At 39.4% G+C, this 17,116-nt stretch overlaps 1 protein-coding gene across 1 annotated transcript in view; it reads right to left on the reverse strand.

Annotated features, from left to right (window-relative positions):
* LOC134634170 (vascular cell adhesion protein 1-like) overlaps nt 1-17,116 on the reverse strand; it is a 383,264-nt gene that overhangs the window by 127,122 nt on the left and 239,026 nt on the right. The window lies entirely within an intron of this gene.

Genomic DNA, 17,116 nt, shown 5'->3' on the forward strand with positions numbered 1-17,116 from the left:
TTTAAATCTGGGACTCCCCACCATTTGACCTTAGAACTGAAGAAGCTTCTCGGATGAGAGGTGAAACGTCTTCAAGCAACTTAAAGAAGTCCAGACGCTTTTCTTTGCAAGCTCCTTTGACTACAAACAGGTGAGTGTTTTTCAGCTTACTAAAACATAAGAAATTGAATTCGTGTTCAATCTTGTCTCCATTGTACTGATTAGATGTTTTCTATTTTCTTTCATCTTTTGGTAAAAACTTGGTTTCAAAACAGAAGGAGAAAGTTTAGGAGGAGGTCCCATTTCATGTAAGTATCTCCTATTATTAAAATTTGATTCAGACATCTGGGTAATTCATTCATTAATTTCATTTGAAATGTATATTGAGTATAATTTGAAACAAGAACTTTGTATTGTACTTTTACTGACTGTGCTGTCTGTGATTCAGTTTCAGGGAGAGGGACAGCCCCCACTCAAGCAGCAGTACACCCAGCACCTGGAGACCAATTTAATCAGAAGTGGAGCAAATTATCAGGCTGTGGGCAATTTTGCGGTTGGACCTCAATGGATCTTCCCCACCTCACCCCAGTTGTTTGGCTGGTCGATGCCACCAGGCAACGGCAATTATGAATTCAACCCTGTTGCCGGTATGAACAACAAAAACTTGTGTTTTCACAACACAAGTTTTGAAGAAGCGAGTGGAGAGCCTTGCCAGCAGCTTTTTCTCCTTTAATTACAAATATTGTGATTTATATCAGATTTTTTGTATTAAGTTTGAATCTTCTTGTCTTCATGTAGCTCAACATAACAGAGTCTCGGGTTTGATCTCTTCCAGTAAATAAAAGGAACGGGGTGAATTTTAGGCCCTTTATTTTTAACCTTTGGATTTAAGAAATATTTGGATTCAGTCGATCCAAAACACATACTGGGAAATCAGAGAGAACACATTCAGAAGTTTTGTATATAACATCAAGAGATGAATTCATGAAAATGTGTTTTGTTTCAGTTTGTTGTATCTTTCAGTATTTGTAAAAAATAATGTACATGAAGAATATTATCTGCCTTGTGTATGAGAAACTGTAAATAAAATATTTGTTTCACCAATTCAAAACTAACTTTCTACATGCCTCCAAATCTTCTGTCAGAGACTGAACATCCAAAAGTTTTAGAGACTTTAGACCTCTATCTTTCCATGTTAACTTGAGCTACAATCCTCTATATTCACAATCAAAGTATGAGACCCCGTGTCAAGCTCGTGTAGTCACAGTCTATGTCTCACTATGTCTCCTGATTGATTTTTTACGAATATGTTTTACAAATAGAAAAACTCAATGTATCGACAACCGCTGCACATGTAAGATAAATCCACAGATACATAAATCATCAATCATCTTGCGGCCTGTCTGTTAGAGAGAGAGAGTAGGAGTGTGTGTCTTTGTCACAATTGTATTTGATGATGAGGGTCGGAAGCTGCAATAATGGCCCCCAGGAGCCCCAGATGGGGCTCCCCCAGACGAAGGCTGAGAATCACGGAGAACCACAGGCCAGGGGCAGCTGACTCCACTAGTGGCCCACCACCCCTTTGTACGAGCCTGCCCCAGGCGCCCAAGAACACCTGCCTCCATGACCATGTCCCACAGGACCCAGGCCATGCACGATCACACACAGGCTAGTTATTCTCACACACGCCCACCCACTAATGACACACAAACTGACACACACCAGGACGTAGCCTGAGCACCCCACGAAGGTGTAGAAAGATACCCCACCACCAACTCAGTGTTAAAGGTGTTGTGTTGGGAAAAGAGTGTTCAGATTTTCAGCTCCTTCCTCTTAGAATCAGCTGAACTCAACAAAAACTGAAGGAACTGATCTCACTTAATGGATTTAAGGTGATTTTAAACTTGACTGACTTGGATGCAGCTACTTCAGCTTGCAAATGTTTGTCCTCAATATTATTACATTTGTTTCTGACATGAAACACTTTTCATCACGTTCATGAAGGTTTTCATTCTTTTTAGATTCTAAAGTTTAATAAGTTTTGGTTGTTTTAGCTTCGAATGTTTATCGCCTGTGTTTAATGTACTTAATTTATATATTTGTTTGTATATATGTGTTACCAGTTTATGCAGCTTCATCGGTTGTTTTGCTTGAGGTTTTCAATCTGATGCGTTTTAATTTTCACACTTAAAATAAAATAAATGGATGAATTCAAAAATTTAAATAAATAAAATTCTTCGAGCTGACACTTCCTGTACTGTGGCATAAAGAGGAAGTGTGATGGCTCACCTGGTAGTGGTGTGCCATTGCTGCAAAACATGAAATATAAATGAGTTTGTCTGAACAGCACTTTGTGCAGGGGTCTGGGTCTGTCTGAGAGGTTTTCCTCCTCCTCACTGAGTTTGTTTTGCTGCTCTTTCTGGAAAGTAAAAACTTTTCTTTGTCGTCTATTCTTCTTTATAAACTGGTGGTGTTGCCACAGTAGAGTGTCTCTCGGTTTGTGGGCTCATCTAAAGGTAAGCACCGAGCAAACTTTAATGTGAGTTCAGTTAATCTTGAGTTTAGCTCCTGAATGAGGTCTTCTGCTGCTCTCCTCGGTGTCTGTTCACAGTTCATTGTGAACACGTTGAGAGAAGAGTGAGCGAGTGTTTGGAGAAAAACACCAACTAATCATTAGCTCAACATGCTGGGAGAAGTTCAGCGTTTGCTCGCAGAAAGTTGGTGCAGAAAAGTCTTTTCAGCAGCCCTGCAGCTGTTTTTCTGCACGCACCAAACCTCTACAGCCTCATTTCTATTTGAAGTGATAACAGGTAATGGATCAGAAGGATCTGCTGCAGTATCAGGGTCACAATAAACTTTATTGTCCTGCTGCTGTGGATGAACACAAGCATGGAATTCAATTGTTAATTAATGAATTGATTATATTCATATCTCTGATTCCCAACGAGGATAAGGACATGACAGGATGTGGAGAATATAGACCAATGTGAAATTGAAAACTGAAAACTATTGTGCTGATGAAAAGAAGCATTACAGTTGGTTAGTTTGGGGTGTGAAACTGGAGCTTTGTGGTTTCAGTTAGTATCAAAACAAATGAAAGAAAAATCATTTTCTTCTAAACATTTGTTGGAGAATTCTTATTGTAAAAAGTGAAAGTTATGCAATCTGTAAAGGAGAAATAATTGGATGAGATTTTTGGAAAATTCTTATTAAAACTCTTAGTTGCCTCCACATTGCAGCTGCAGGCTTATTGTTAAGGAGTTGAATGTGGTTTTAACCAAGAAATATGTAAGATCTAATGTCTTCATAGAGACAGAATGCCATAGAATTACAGGCAGTTTGAATGCCTGTAATTATCAGGCTGTACTCAAGCCCATTAATTAAATCTAAAAACTGTGCTGTGACTCCAAACCCAAGTACCCTCCTGGGAAATTATGGCTAATGTCACACTTGGATCTGGTGATTGAGAAATGAGTCAGTGTAACCTTTATTAAATCAGGCAAAACAACACATACTTACTTACTGTGGTGGACTGCAGAAAGCAAAACCTCTTAAATAAATGGGGGTAAGGGTAAGCTGAAGCCATCTGATGTTTATGTTAATGAATATAACACACTGACACATTTTGACTTTGTTTTTATTGTTTATTAAAATACTTTTAAATCTCTAGTTTTAGTTTAAGAACCATCTAGTCCAGCAGGGGGCGGTAATGCACCTTAAAGCTCTAACCGCCAAAGAAAAACCCCAAAGAAGAAGAAGCCGCAGAGTTCCCGCTTCATTGCGTTTGTGTTTTAGTTTATTTTTCTTCCTAATCTGAAGCACTAAGGTAACTTTGATCTGAGTTCAGTCAATCTTGAATTTGGCTCCTGAGTGAAGTTTTCTGTTGCTCTCCTCGGTCTCTGTTGTCAGTTATTTGTGAACCTGTTGAAAGAAAAAGCCTCTACATCAAGTCAAGCTGCTATAAACTAATTTACAAGAATATATCAACAAATGCTAATGAAACACTGAGAAGAAAAATGAAGAAAGCTTTTATATTAGCTAAGTGTAATCAGAGTTTCTATTATTTTATTAGTCTGTTACTAAGCGCTAGTTAGCATCTCTGTGTCACTGTGTGGCACCTGCACAGTTTATGAATGCAGTGTGCTATCCAAGCTAGCTAGCTAGCACCACCCTTCATCCATATAAGGTCACTTCCGGCTCCAAAAAATCCCAACATGTTGGCGGTAAAAGTGCTATAATGAAATCCATTTATGAGAAATGTAAAAATAAATGTATTCCAGGCTAAAACACAGCTGCCTTTGTCTTATCAGCGCAAAGTTGTTTTGGCCCACAGGACATGTGATTGTAAAAACTGGCCTCACTCTGAGAGGCCTGTTATTAGAATCATTTCAAAGATGATTTGATATATTCTGATCAGTATTCAGTAAATGAGCCTGATTAACTGTTAGCAAAATAATAATGATAGGCCAGAGATACCAGAGATGCATTTTTAAAACAAATACAGCCTCAAACCCTAAGAGAGGATCTGTGTTCTTATCACATTTAAATGTACTGCAGAATTTTTTAAAGCTCCAAACAAAAATGAAATGGAGGAACAAAGATATATAGAATAGAATAGAATAGTCTTTTATTGTCTTTGCACATATTCAACTAAATTGTGGGTGCTCCACACCCACTGTGCATGGAAAACAATATAAATAGTAAGACAGTAAGAATAAATAACATATAAGAGGAGTATATACAAAGAGGAGGAAGGCACACATTAGAGGACAGGTGGACAGAATGCTTGAAAGTAGTGCAGTGGACTTGATGCAAGTATAGAATCGGAGTGTGACTGAGTGATGAGGGTTACTCGGATCATGGCTCAGATTTCTAAACCCACTCAGATAGGATAATCTTCCACGGCACACCTGATCATTTCTCACGGCACACGTATATGCCGCGGCACAGTGGTTGGGAAACACTGTACTCCAAGGGCGTAGATTTGGTTTTGGCATTGGTGGGGACGGGTGTTTCAACCACCGAACCCCACCCTGTTTCTTTTTTTTTCCTTTTCATCTTTGCTTCTTGATAAGAAGAGGAGAAATATACTTGCCTACATATGCTATTCTACATGCTATTAAACCATTTAAAATTACAATTCATAGTTTTATATGTGAATTATATAATGTTAAATTACTATTAAACAAATGACTAAGTATTTTAGACTTTAGTTTACTTCAGCCACATTCCACATAAATCAGGTATCATACAAAAATAAAAATAGCTTCAAATACAGTCAAGACAATAAAAGAATATAACTTTAAGGACTTAAATGTGGGATGGAGCGATTTCGCAGGTCTTTCCTCCCCACTGCTGTCAGACTCCACAACAAAGACTTTTGCAGCTGATCAAACACACAATAAGACGTTGTAAGTTGTATTTTTACTCAGTTGTATATAACATTTGTATTCTATTTTTATCCTAATGTATATTTTATTCTACTATTTTATTCTATTCTGTACAGTTGTGTACAGTATATTATTCTTATTGTATTCTAATTTTTGCTATATAACTTTGCACTGTCCACTTTCTGCTGTGACAAAACGAAAGGTAATCTTATCTTATCTTGACACGATTACTTCAGTTATAGTACACCAACTTCTCTTATACATTAGCACTAAGGAAGCACTAAATGAACTGGTGGTTTTTGTCCATAAAACTCATCTAAGATGACCACAAAATTATTATTCTGTGCTTGATGTGCCTCACCTTTGGCCCTGGCTCCTCCCCTCTGACTGCACTAGGACATATTGCCTCTTGATAAAATAACACATTGATCCGTGCCATATAAAAAGTGAGACGTCAATTCAGATTCTTTGTCAAATCTACACTAATCAATCAATTTACATCAGCAGCCTAACAACTGTAGTGCAAACTGCACTACAAGGTGGAATATTTGCAAAATCATGATTACCTCATGATATTTTGTCTCAGAAATAAACCCTATGAATATGTCAGTGCCACTAGGATGAAATTAAAGAGACATATAATTTTAACAGCCTCTGTAAACTAATATCCTGGCTTGCTCGAGGCTGCCATTTTTTCTGACAGTTTCAATCAAAATTAGAAATGTTGCTCTGAGACTGGGAGAACTAATAGTGCTGCCTGTTGTGCAGTTAGTTTCCAAACACGTCATTCATGGTTACACACAATTTTAGACTGATGTGGGCCAAAGCCTAGCATAGCTTGTAACGTTATTATGACGGACACATTTTATGAGTGAACTTGGCTTTAATTGACTTACAGGTTTCTTTGAAAAATACTTTCTTTTATGCACGTTCTTCCTCTTTGCTACCGTCCTCCTTTCAGCGCAGGTTTGCCGCTGCTGAAACTAAACAGAGCTCCCTGAAAGGCTCAACCAATCACATTGGCCATATTTGTCACATGAGGTCGGACTCCAGTAGAGAACGTAATTTAACTCTTTCTGCCCCGCTGGGTGAATGAGACGCTGACAGATCGATTTTTTTTTTCTTTCTATCGGGTTTGGTTTTTTTTACAAGAAGCGATCAAATTATTGGTGGGGACAATTCAATAATCGCTGGATATTGGTGGGGACATGTCCCCTCCGTCCATGCCAAATCGACGCCCTTGCTGTACTCGTTTATGCAGCTCCATCGATTGTTCTGTTTTCGTTCTTGGCCAGGGCCTTTTTTAAAGAGGAATTGCTCTCCTGGTACTGGTGTGCCATACTGCTGAATTTGACATCGGTGCTCAAACCTTTTGTGTCTGTTTTAAACAAGTTGCCCACCCAGGGAAGCTAAAATTTGTTGTTTGTGCTCTCAGATGAACATATGAGACACTTTGACTCTTCAGTGCAGTGTGGAGCCTAACAAAGTTCTGTTTTGTGTCCCAGCTGATCAGCAGGAGGAGAAGAGTTTGACGGAGCAGCAGGGGAACATTTAAGCTACTTGGACTCAGCTCAGCCACTGCAGAGAAAACAATGAGTTCGACACAGAAGGTGACAGATACTAGTGTTAAGAAATACTCCATTAACCCTTTAAGGCCTATTGGAGCAGGAACGCTCCGTTTTGCGTAACAATTTTAAAATCCCGGTAGAACTGCACTTAAGCTAGCACAATTATTTTATTTAGGAGGAGTTGTACTTACATCTTATGCCATCAGCTTGCCCTAGGTCACGTTTCCTTCCACATATGTATTTGCAAAAACTGCATAAAAAGCACTTGCAGCAAAAAAACATAACATACCAGAAACACGCTTTGCCGATCCGATCAGCTGTTCATAACACTTCCTACATTAGAATAGATGTCAGCGAAAACTATCACATGTCCAACTTTACCTGCCAAAACCTGCCTTCAGGGATACCTATACTGGTGTCTTTAAAAGTCATGTTTGACTTTGTTTTCTGTATTGTTTCTGGGATGCTTAGAACTCAAATTGCACTGCTGGAAATAGTTTGTTTTGATGCACATGTTGTTTGTTTTGCAAATTTGCATTATAATATTTATTTTTGTTTTTCCTGCAGTATATAAAAATCTCAAAAATACTCAAAACAAATTTCCTGTGGTTGGAAACAATGTGCAACTTTTTTGCATTTACAGTTTTGAGGGATAAACCTCTGAAATTTCTCTAAGTAGAAATATGTGTAGAAACAGAACAAAAACGATTTTACATTTGTTTTATTTTATTGCAGTTTTTTTGTACTTTATGTAGTTACTATGGACTTAGTGCATAGATATTATTAAAATTTGGGATATAATGGTAATATTGATGTATGGTAGAGCTGGGCGATAGAACGATAACGATATGTATTGCGAAATAACTTTTTCTCGATAGAAAAATGAAACTATTGCGATAGACCTCATCTCTCTCTCTCTTCCTCTCTTATAAAAAAAATGAAGAGCCAATACAAATTAAGCAGCACAGAGCCGAACCAATCACAGCCGCAGTGTCACGTCACGTAACTTGTTACGTACAGCTCAAGTGCCAAGCCGCACATGTGTATTTGTTTGGGAAACAGCCAGCTGAAGTGCGGCCGGGTAATGGAGGAAATGAGTGTGCCAACTAGAGAAAAATCAACCGAGAGGTTACCGAAGAGAACACAGATGACGGTTCCAATTCCGGAGAGACTGTCGAAAGGAAAGGCCAGAGAAGTTCCGTAGTGTGGAGGTATTTCGGCTATTTGAAGTCTGACAAAAACAGAGTAACGCGCACTGTAAATTGTGCCGAAAGCATGTTCTCACAAAGTCTGGAAATACAACAAACCTTTTTTATCACCTGAAGCAGTGCCACCCACTAGAGCACGCTCAATCTCTGACTGAAAGCGCTAATTCGTCGTCGAAAACAACCAGGGGAATCCCTGCGAAGCAGCAACAGTCAATTGAGTCGGCTTTCTCCAGCGTCTTACCATATGACAAAAAAGCTAAGAGACATAACAACATAACGAATGCCATAGCTTACCGTCTTGCTAAAGACATGCTACCAATAAACACGGTCGACAATGAAGGATTCAAGCAGCTAATTAAGGTAATGGATCCTCGTTACCAACTCCTTGGACATAAACATTTCTCTCAGACAGCGCTTCCAAAGCAATATTAAATAAGTTAGTCAATTTTGTCTCTTCTTCTGTAAAATAAACTAAGATTTATTTTTAGAATTAATATTTTGTTTCTAAGTGGAACTGACAATTTAGTAGTCTGTTTTGTTTGTTTGTTTTGAAACTTAAATGCTTTAGCGGCTACCTTTTGTGTAGTTTGTAATATTTGCCTTTATTTTGCCTAAACTGAAGCCTCATTTTAAGTACATCTGCCCTGTTGAACTTATTATGGGAAATAAATATTTAAATCAAAACAAGCTGCTGATTATTTCACATTTTACTTGTGAGCAATGGCACATTTAAATCTTACAAATATAGTTATTTGGCTTATATCGTGATATATATCGTTATCGCCTGAAATGAAAAAAGCATATCGTGATATGAAAAAATCTTATATCGCCCAGCTCTAATGTATAGCAACTTGAAATGCTCCCAAAAATGGCATTAACGGCATGTAAAAATATAAAGATAAGCTCTGACAAACTGGGTTCTATGGTAGGTGTTAAAGGGTTAAAAGCTGAAGTACTGATATATATTTTATGCAAAACTAACTGAACCTTGTGCTATATTAATGTAATGTAATAATCATGTAATAATACAATGCCTACATTGTAGAGGGTGACTTTGCCTCTAAAGAGGAAAATGGGCAGGGAAGAGGTTAAAGTGGGATTCAGCAGGTGGGGAACCCTAAAATCAGCTGTAGTGGCTCAGTGTGGGGAAAAGAGTCACAGCTCACAATCATTTCTATTGAGTCAATTTTCTTAATGTACAGGCTGTGATCAGCTGACCTGCTGCTCTTTGGGATGTACACAACTGAATTCAGCCAGATGTCTGCAGATGTTTCATGAGTTGTCCTGGCTGATTTCCATCCTCTACACCAGGGGTGTCAAACTCAATTGCACAGGGGGCCAAAACTCAAGGCACACTTTAGGTCACGGGCCAAACAAGTTAAACATTTATTGAACACACTAAAACCATGTTTTTTTTAACATAAATATGAATGAAAAACAGACAGGAATATTATTCCAGAATAAATGAACTTAAAAAAAATCAACTTTAACTTTAAATGTTTTGATCTTCATAAAAATATATCCTGTCAAAATTATGCAAGTTAGAAATATGAACATGCTGCCAAAAACCCCAGAAAAAATAAATGAAAACATACGCAAGGTTTGAGCCGCATGTAGACGGAGCTGGGGCATTGCTGCAGGAATGGAACTAATAAACTGTGCGGGCCATTCAGTGTCATACTTTGCCTTGAGTGTACCATTACACTGCAGCTCCATCTGAATCTGCACAGGTGCAGTTTCCACGTAAATGGGTTGCGAAGCAGCTCGAAATTCTCTTTTTGTGCTTCACAGTCACCAAAGCGCCGTGCGAACTCAGTGCGCTCAGTTTATCTTGGTTCAACATTACTTAACAGGGAAAGTGAGGCAAGTTGCACTGGTGCATTTGTGACAGCTTCACTTGAAATGTCTTCACCGCATCATACATGTCATGTCCATGAACTCACAGATTTCCTTGCTGAGCTCAAAAACTCTTATTGAGAACTTTTTCCCAACTCAGCCAAAGGACCTCTGTATGATAAGGAATGTCAGCAAAGTCTGAATCTATTTCCCACATAGAAGGATGAAATTGACGGTGATTTAAACCTTTAGCTCAGATAAAATTTACGGTCTGCGTTACGGTGATCGTTACATGCTCCATTTTTAGGACTTTACCACATAGCCTGGTGTATAATGCAGGATTGGATTTCATGAGTTACTGTTTAGGCTCAAATCAGTTTGATCGTTGATGCCCGCAGTGATGAAATAACTCCCCTCAAATGCCTTAAACCAGAACAAGCCTGTTTTGAAAATGTAAGGAGTAGAAAATACAGATATATATTGTTTTAATGTAGCGAGTAAAAGTAAAAAAAACCCTCAGGTTACAGTCAGACTCTGACATCATCCTTCACTGAACCAAGCTAGTAACTGTTACATTTGATTTATTATTATTGAATATATTTGTCAATTATAGAAATATATAATAGGAAACAGCAACAGGAAATATAAAAAAGTACAGACCTGGTAAACATTCATTACTATTCTGAGTGTGTTAGCATTAATATTTGTGTACAAGCAGGAGAGATGGGCATGATTTTAGAGTGTTTAAACAATGATTAATTATCTTTAACACCAGGTTGGATGTAATGTGTTACTACTACCAGTAGGTGTGGATAAGAGACCTTTAAGGTGTTTGGGGCCACACTCCACCTTCAGGTTAAAACTAGTGTTAATGGAGGGAGTTTGAAGCTTCAGTTTGTTCAATGAATGCATTTCACTCACTGCCTCTGTTTGTATCTCTGTCACTGCAGGACCAACATGGACCGAGAAGTCAGCGCTCTCAGGAGGCCGACAAACCTCACAGAAGAAAGAGAGAGAAAAAAAACACCTGTGACGAGTGTGGGAAGGATTTTATGAGGAAGTCTGAACTAAAACAACATCAGCTCATCCACACTGGAGAGAGACCGTTCAGCTGTGACTTGTGTGGAAAGTCGTTTTCCTGGAAGAATGTCCTAAAAAGACACCAAATCGTCCACAGTGGAGTTAAAGCTTACAGCTGTGATCAGTGTGGCAGAGCTTTTACTCACAGCAGCAACTTACAGAGACATCTAGTTACCCACTCTGGAATGAAGGCATACAGCTGTGACATCTGTGGAAAAACTTTCAGCCAGCTATGGTACCGAAATATACACCTACGCATTCACACCGGGGAAGATGTGTACTGGTGTGATCAGTGTGGCAAATACTTTACAACAGACGCACACTTGCAAAGCCACATGTTTACCCACACTGAGGAGAGACCTTATCAATGTGACCTGTGTGAGAAGACTTTTAAAGCTCCACAGTACCTGAGAAAACACCAACAGATCCACAGCAGAAAGAGACTCTACAAGTGCAGTTACTGTGAGGTATGTATTTTTATTTTTATTTTGTAAGTTCAGTCTGACTGTTTGGAACAAGTCTGCTCATTAAATTGTGTTAGCATGTTAGCACTCCTACTGCATCGAAGAGTAGCTCTGAGCCATTATTCAGAGTTTCATTTCATTTATGATTTTTGTTTACACGATCATGAAAAACTAAAAATGCTGAAAACTGATATGTTGCTGTTATTTAATCTTCAGGCAGCTTCGTGGTATATCATGGTGTTGTTATTTCTGCATAAATGGCCTTTGGTTTACAGCAGCTCATTCCTCTGTCAGGTGTAAATGGAATAAAATAAAACATAAATTAAGTACAAAACCAAACCATTCAGTAATCTTCTCATATGGTCAACAAAGTTGTATCTTTACGTAATGGTATTGTAGTATTGTAGCTGTAGTATCATTGCTTCCTTATAGTTTTAGTACTTTTAAACATTAGTGTTAAAATACCCATTTAATGTTATAATTACAGTGTCATTGGGGGTAATAGTGTTTTTCTTCTATCCCAGTCAGCTGAGTGTTATAACTGCACAATTACAGTGTTATTAATGCAGTAATAAATTAGTATTATTGCAGTGTTACAGTAGTTTACCATGGGTACCCTAAAAACAGTAGTGTGGTAGTACTTAAGTGTAAGTCAGATGTTACTGTAATATTAAATAAGTATTACTGTAGTATTATGGTGGTAGTATTGAAGTTATTGTAGCCCAGTAAACTGAGTGTGTTAATTGAAACAGTAAAATGTAATTGGACGTCTGCAGAGATGCTCTTTATTTCAGGCGACGTTCAGGATAAAAGTGTTGAAGGACTGACTTACACTGTCTTTGTGTCTTTGTTTAGAAGCAGAGCGACACAGATGGATCCACTTCTCAACCCTGTCATCTCTGTGGTGGTGGGAAAGACTTTCGTTGTGACATCTGTGGAAAAACTTTGAGTCAGCAAGACGGCCTAAAAATACATCAACGTAAACACACTGGAGACAAATTAAAATACTGCAAAGAATGTGGGAGAAGCTTCCCCACATCAGGTGACTTAAAACGACATGAACTCTTTCACAGTGGGGTCAAAAAGCACCTCTGTGATCAGTGTGGGTCATCCTTCACCACTGCAGGTCACCTTAAAAGACACAAACGAGTCCACACAGGAGAGAAACCATACAAGTGCAGACACTCTGACAAAAGCTTCTCACAGTCAGGTCGTCGTAACAAGCATGAACGTACACACATGGAAGGAAACTACAGCTGTGAGCAGTGTGACAAGAGCTTCAGTAATCTCAGTTCATACTCTGCACACAAACGATCCCACGTTACTAATAAACTGTTTCACTGTTACCAATGTGCCAAAACATTCACTTCATTATCTGCTCTGTGCAAACATCAGCGTGATCACGCAGGGCTGAAATCGTTCCCATCACAGGATGACAGCGAATCTGAAGAGAGAGAAACATCCTCTTCTGGTTTCAGAGTCCAACTTAAAACCCTGGAGATCAGGCTCCACAGAGCTCAGATCGGCTCTCCTTAAAGTTCAAATGAGGCTATGAATCAAACTGTTCCCGTAGTTCAATTTTAATCTTTATAAATTGTTCTTCTGTAGTGTTTGTGTTCAGTGGTTACCTTCTTTTGTTTTTTGTTTTTTTCAGTGGCTGGATGAAAAATCAGTTTCCTGTTGTTTAAGTTTTTATTGAATGTATTTTGTTAAAGTTCTTTTTGAGTTCTTTTTGTTTAACTTCTTAAATAAAGTTTAAACAAAAAAAAAGTTAAATAAAGAATTGGTTGAACGACAAAGATTTTGAGCCATGATGTCATTTCCTGTATTTCAGAGTAAAGACTGAAGTGACAAATGGAAACATGTTTACAGTCATGGAATAAACACCGATGGGTCATCTGTGTCACGATCCTGGGTCTTATGACCCAGTATTTTGAGTTTTAGTTCATTCTGATGTTTATAGTAGGTTTAAGCTCATTAGGTTTCCTATGTTCATTTGCTTATTAGTTCCCACTTGTGTTTTCAATCCCTGTGAAATCTCCCTTGCCCCTTTGTGTTCATGCTGCGTGTCTTATGTTATCTAGTCTGTATTATCATGTCTGTCTCATGTTTCCTGTTTTATTTTGAAGGAGTCGTGTGTTCCTTGTTCATTGTATTTTAGTTTCACTTCCCTTGTCCTGTCATTAGACTCATGTCAGTCAGCTGTTCCTCCATGTGTTCCCACTTCTCCTAATCACCTCTTGTGTATTTAAGTCCTCTGTTTTCAGTGTGTCATTGTCAGGTCGTCTGTTGTCCACGCCATGTTTCCCATGCCATGCCTCCCCTCCTAGTTTCTTGTCTAGGCTTTTCTTAGTGTTTGTTTAGAATTCCCAGTTTAGGTTTGTGTTTAGTTTGCTTCAGTTTGCCTTGCCTTTTGTTTGTACCTTTTACCAGCCACATTAAACGGCTCGCCTTTGGTTAACATTCACGCCTTGCTCCCTGTTCTTTGGAGTCTGCATATTGGGTCCTTTTCATATTACATGCAGTCGGCCTCCAGCCAGACCGTGACAATCTGTAGGAAGTACTGTTGCTGACCTGATAGACTCGACCTTGTTTACAAAGAAAGAAAGGAACTGATTACATGTGTCAGCAGAGGCTTTCAGGGTTGTTTAGAGTAGAGCTGATAGTGTTAAAGAGAACACGGGGATTATGACAATTTAACACAATGATCTGAGAAAAATATCTGTTTCTCTCATTTTCACTGTATTCTGATCAAATTTCCAACATTCTTTCAACATTTCAAAAGAAACCTGCAATTTGTCTTTCTTCCACTTTCACGCTGCTCTCCTGCACTGACGCCTGACTGCTTGGATGGATTCATTTAACCAGGGCTGTGGAATACGTTTTGGGCGCCTGGTTTTTAATGGGTTCACAGTGTTTAGGGTCTGAGTACAGGTTTCCTGGAACTGCAAAACCAGCTCATCTGGGGTGGGCCCAATAAGTAATCTCAGGGTCGGTAAAGATTTTCTTTATAAATGTGGAGGAGAAGAGAGCAGCGGTGGGGTGGAGCGCGAGCTTTAAACTCATGCACAAGAGAAATGTCAATTACAACCATATGATAACACCAGGTGAAGAGTGTGCTCCTGCTGATGTGTAGGGCCTTCTACAGACTGTACAAGGTCAAAACACTGAAAAAGATTTAAAAACTCCTGAACAAGCAGCAACAGACATGAATATTAAACTCACCAACTATTATAATCTGATCCTGTTTCGGCACAATTTCAGCCAAAAAACATCTAAAGTCATTTAAAAAATCTTTGTTAAACTTAGGCGCCGATAGATTACTGCACACACAACCAGTTGAGAGCGTCCCAGTTCAAATATGAGAAGTTCAAAGCTGGAGGGGAAACCAGTACATGGAGTTGTTTGCAGTGAAATTTTTTTTCTTAAAAACAGTCAATATTCCTCCTCCTCTACCTGATCTCCTTGGAGCATTAAGAAATGAGCAGTCAGAGGGTAACAGTTCAGAAATAATGCTAGGCTCACCAACTCTCATCTGTGTCTCAGTCACAAACAGGAGATCCAATCCACTGGAAGAAAGAAAGTCATTTATAAAACCACACATTCATCAGAGCCATCCTTGTTGGAGCTGGAGCCTGGGCAGAAGTTGTCTGTGTAGCCCACGTTAATGGGCGCAAATTCAAAAAGTTTATTCCATGACCCCTGTTACGCCCCAGTCTAGGGGTACAGGAACATAACATAAGGATTAGAAAGGAAGTGACCCCGCCCTGGCCCCCAAAACCACACCCAGAAGCCAATTTCTTAAGTGAAAGGTGATTTATTGTCTAAACTGAAGCTGAACTCCGGGGTGAACAAAGGCCAAAATTACAAACAAAAGACTATGTGAAACAAAACCCAAACAAAAGACAAATGCTACACCTAACTCTCTAACGGAAATAAACAGGAGAAAACAGTACAAGAAAATAATTAGGCTGCTCACCCCTTCTGCTTCAGTGCCTATTTACAATGTACTATTTCCAAGTGAAAATGTATCCACACACTATGTACAAAACTCAGTAGGTCTCAAGAATCACACAGACAAATGTCACAGAGTTTGGAGGCCAAGGATGGGTCTGCTGCTGTCAGTTGCTGCCGCTGACAACTACTGGTGAGGGATCTTTTAAAACAGCCACCTGATGAGGGGACCAATCAGCCGCCACTAGCTGTCCAATCAGGAAGGACCTGTAGATTCTTAAAGACACAGACGGAAACAAATTCTAGACGGCCAGGGCCGTTACACCCCCAAGATGCAAAATCAGTGGCTGGAGGCACTGAAAGGCTTTTCTAACAGTTCCTGTTGAATCAAAGAAGAACCATAAAGGTTGCTGGACTGCATGACGGCCTTAGCCTTCCTGTTAAAGGAGGAACCAGTTAGAAGCGATTTTCAAAAGAAATTTATTTTCTTTCATGCATCACCAACTGAACCTTTTATGTAAACGTTTCAAGTTCCAGCCTAACCTCATTTAATTTTGCTTACCAAGTACTTTTTAACCCTAACCCTAACCCCTTCCAACCCTGCTCCTTTATCCGGGCTTGGACCGGCAAAAGTGGCCCGAAATTGGCACTCTGGTGGAGTTACTTGTGCGTGAGAGTGTGTGTTTATAATTAGTTTTAAACCTTGTGATCCACGAAACAGCATAACAGTAAAAAAAAGAACTGACTGCGTTACAGTCAGTGCTGGAGCAGCGGCTTCGCTCATGCGCAATTCATTTGCCGTTTGGACTCATAGGTGTGAACGTCTCCTGCCCTGATAGCAGCTGGGGGAGGACTATCCTCCACCCGTGAGCGCTTTGGCACAGGTGAGGTGTCCACGGCAGCGCCGCTGCTTTTTGCGAGTAAGAGCTCATAGTGTTAAAAATAAGTGAGTGACATTACTGAAGAAAAGTCACTGGTTACAGTAGTTTTGAATAAATACATGGGATGATCCATGATTTGGGGAAATTATGGCAACAGTAGTGTTTTTAATGATTTGGGGAAATAAATGGCACACTGGTGTCTGTGGTGTTGGATGCATTATTACTCCTATGGCTTACAGTTGCTTGCAAATGTGAAGTTGTATTAACTTATAGATTTTGTTTTCTAGGATGCAGGCTCCAGGTGAAGCTAGAAGTTAAACAGACTTAACATGAAAACCACACTAACATCTCCTTTCTCTTTGGCTCTTGGCGAAGGCGGTCACACTTTTCTCCTCTCCTCTCTCCCTTATCTTCCCTGCTTAGCCTCTTGTGTCCTTGTCTAGTCTCGTGTATTTTTGTATTACTTTTCCCTGGAACACTCTCTCACAGTCTGTTTTCTAAAACCTAAAAGAGGAATTATGGATTTGATCAACTGGTCCCTGAATGCAATTGACACCCTTTTCTCAACGAGAAGCCTGGGCTCGGGTGAGCCTGAGTGTCCTGGAGGTACTTTCCCTGCTGGATACACGATGGACGGGTGGCATAACTGGAGGGTCGTGTGCCTGGTGGGACTGTCGATCAAAGACGCTGAAGATATCTACTAGTGGTGCAACAGATCAAAAATCTCACGGTTCGGATCGGATCACGGTTTTAAGT

This window comes from Pelmatolapia mariae, linkage group LG9 (genome assembly GCF_036321145.2).
Source record: "Pelmatolapia mariae isolate MD_Pm_ZW linkage group LG9, Pm_UMD_F_2, whole genome shotgun sequence".
Classification (NCBI taxonomy): domain Eukaryota; kingdom Metazoa; phylum Chordata; class Actinopteri; order Cichliformes; family Cichlidae; genus Pelmatolapia; species Pelmatolapia mariae.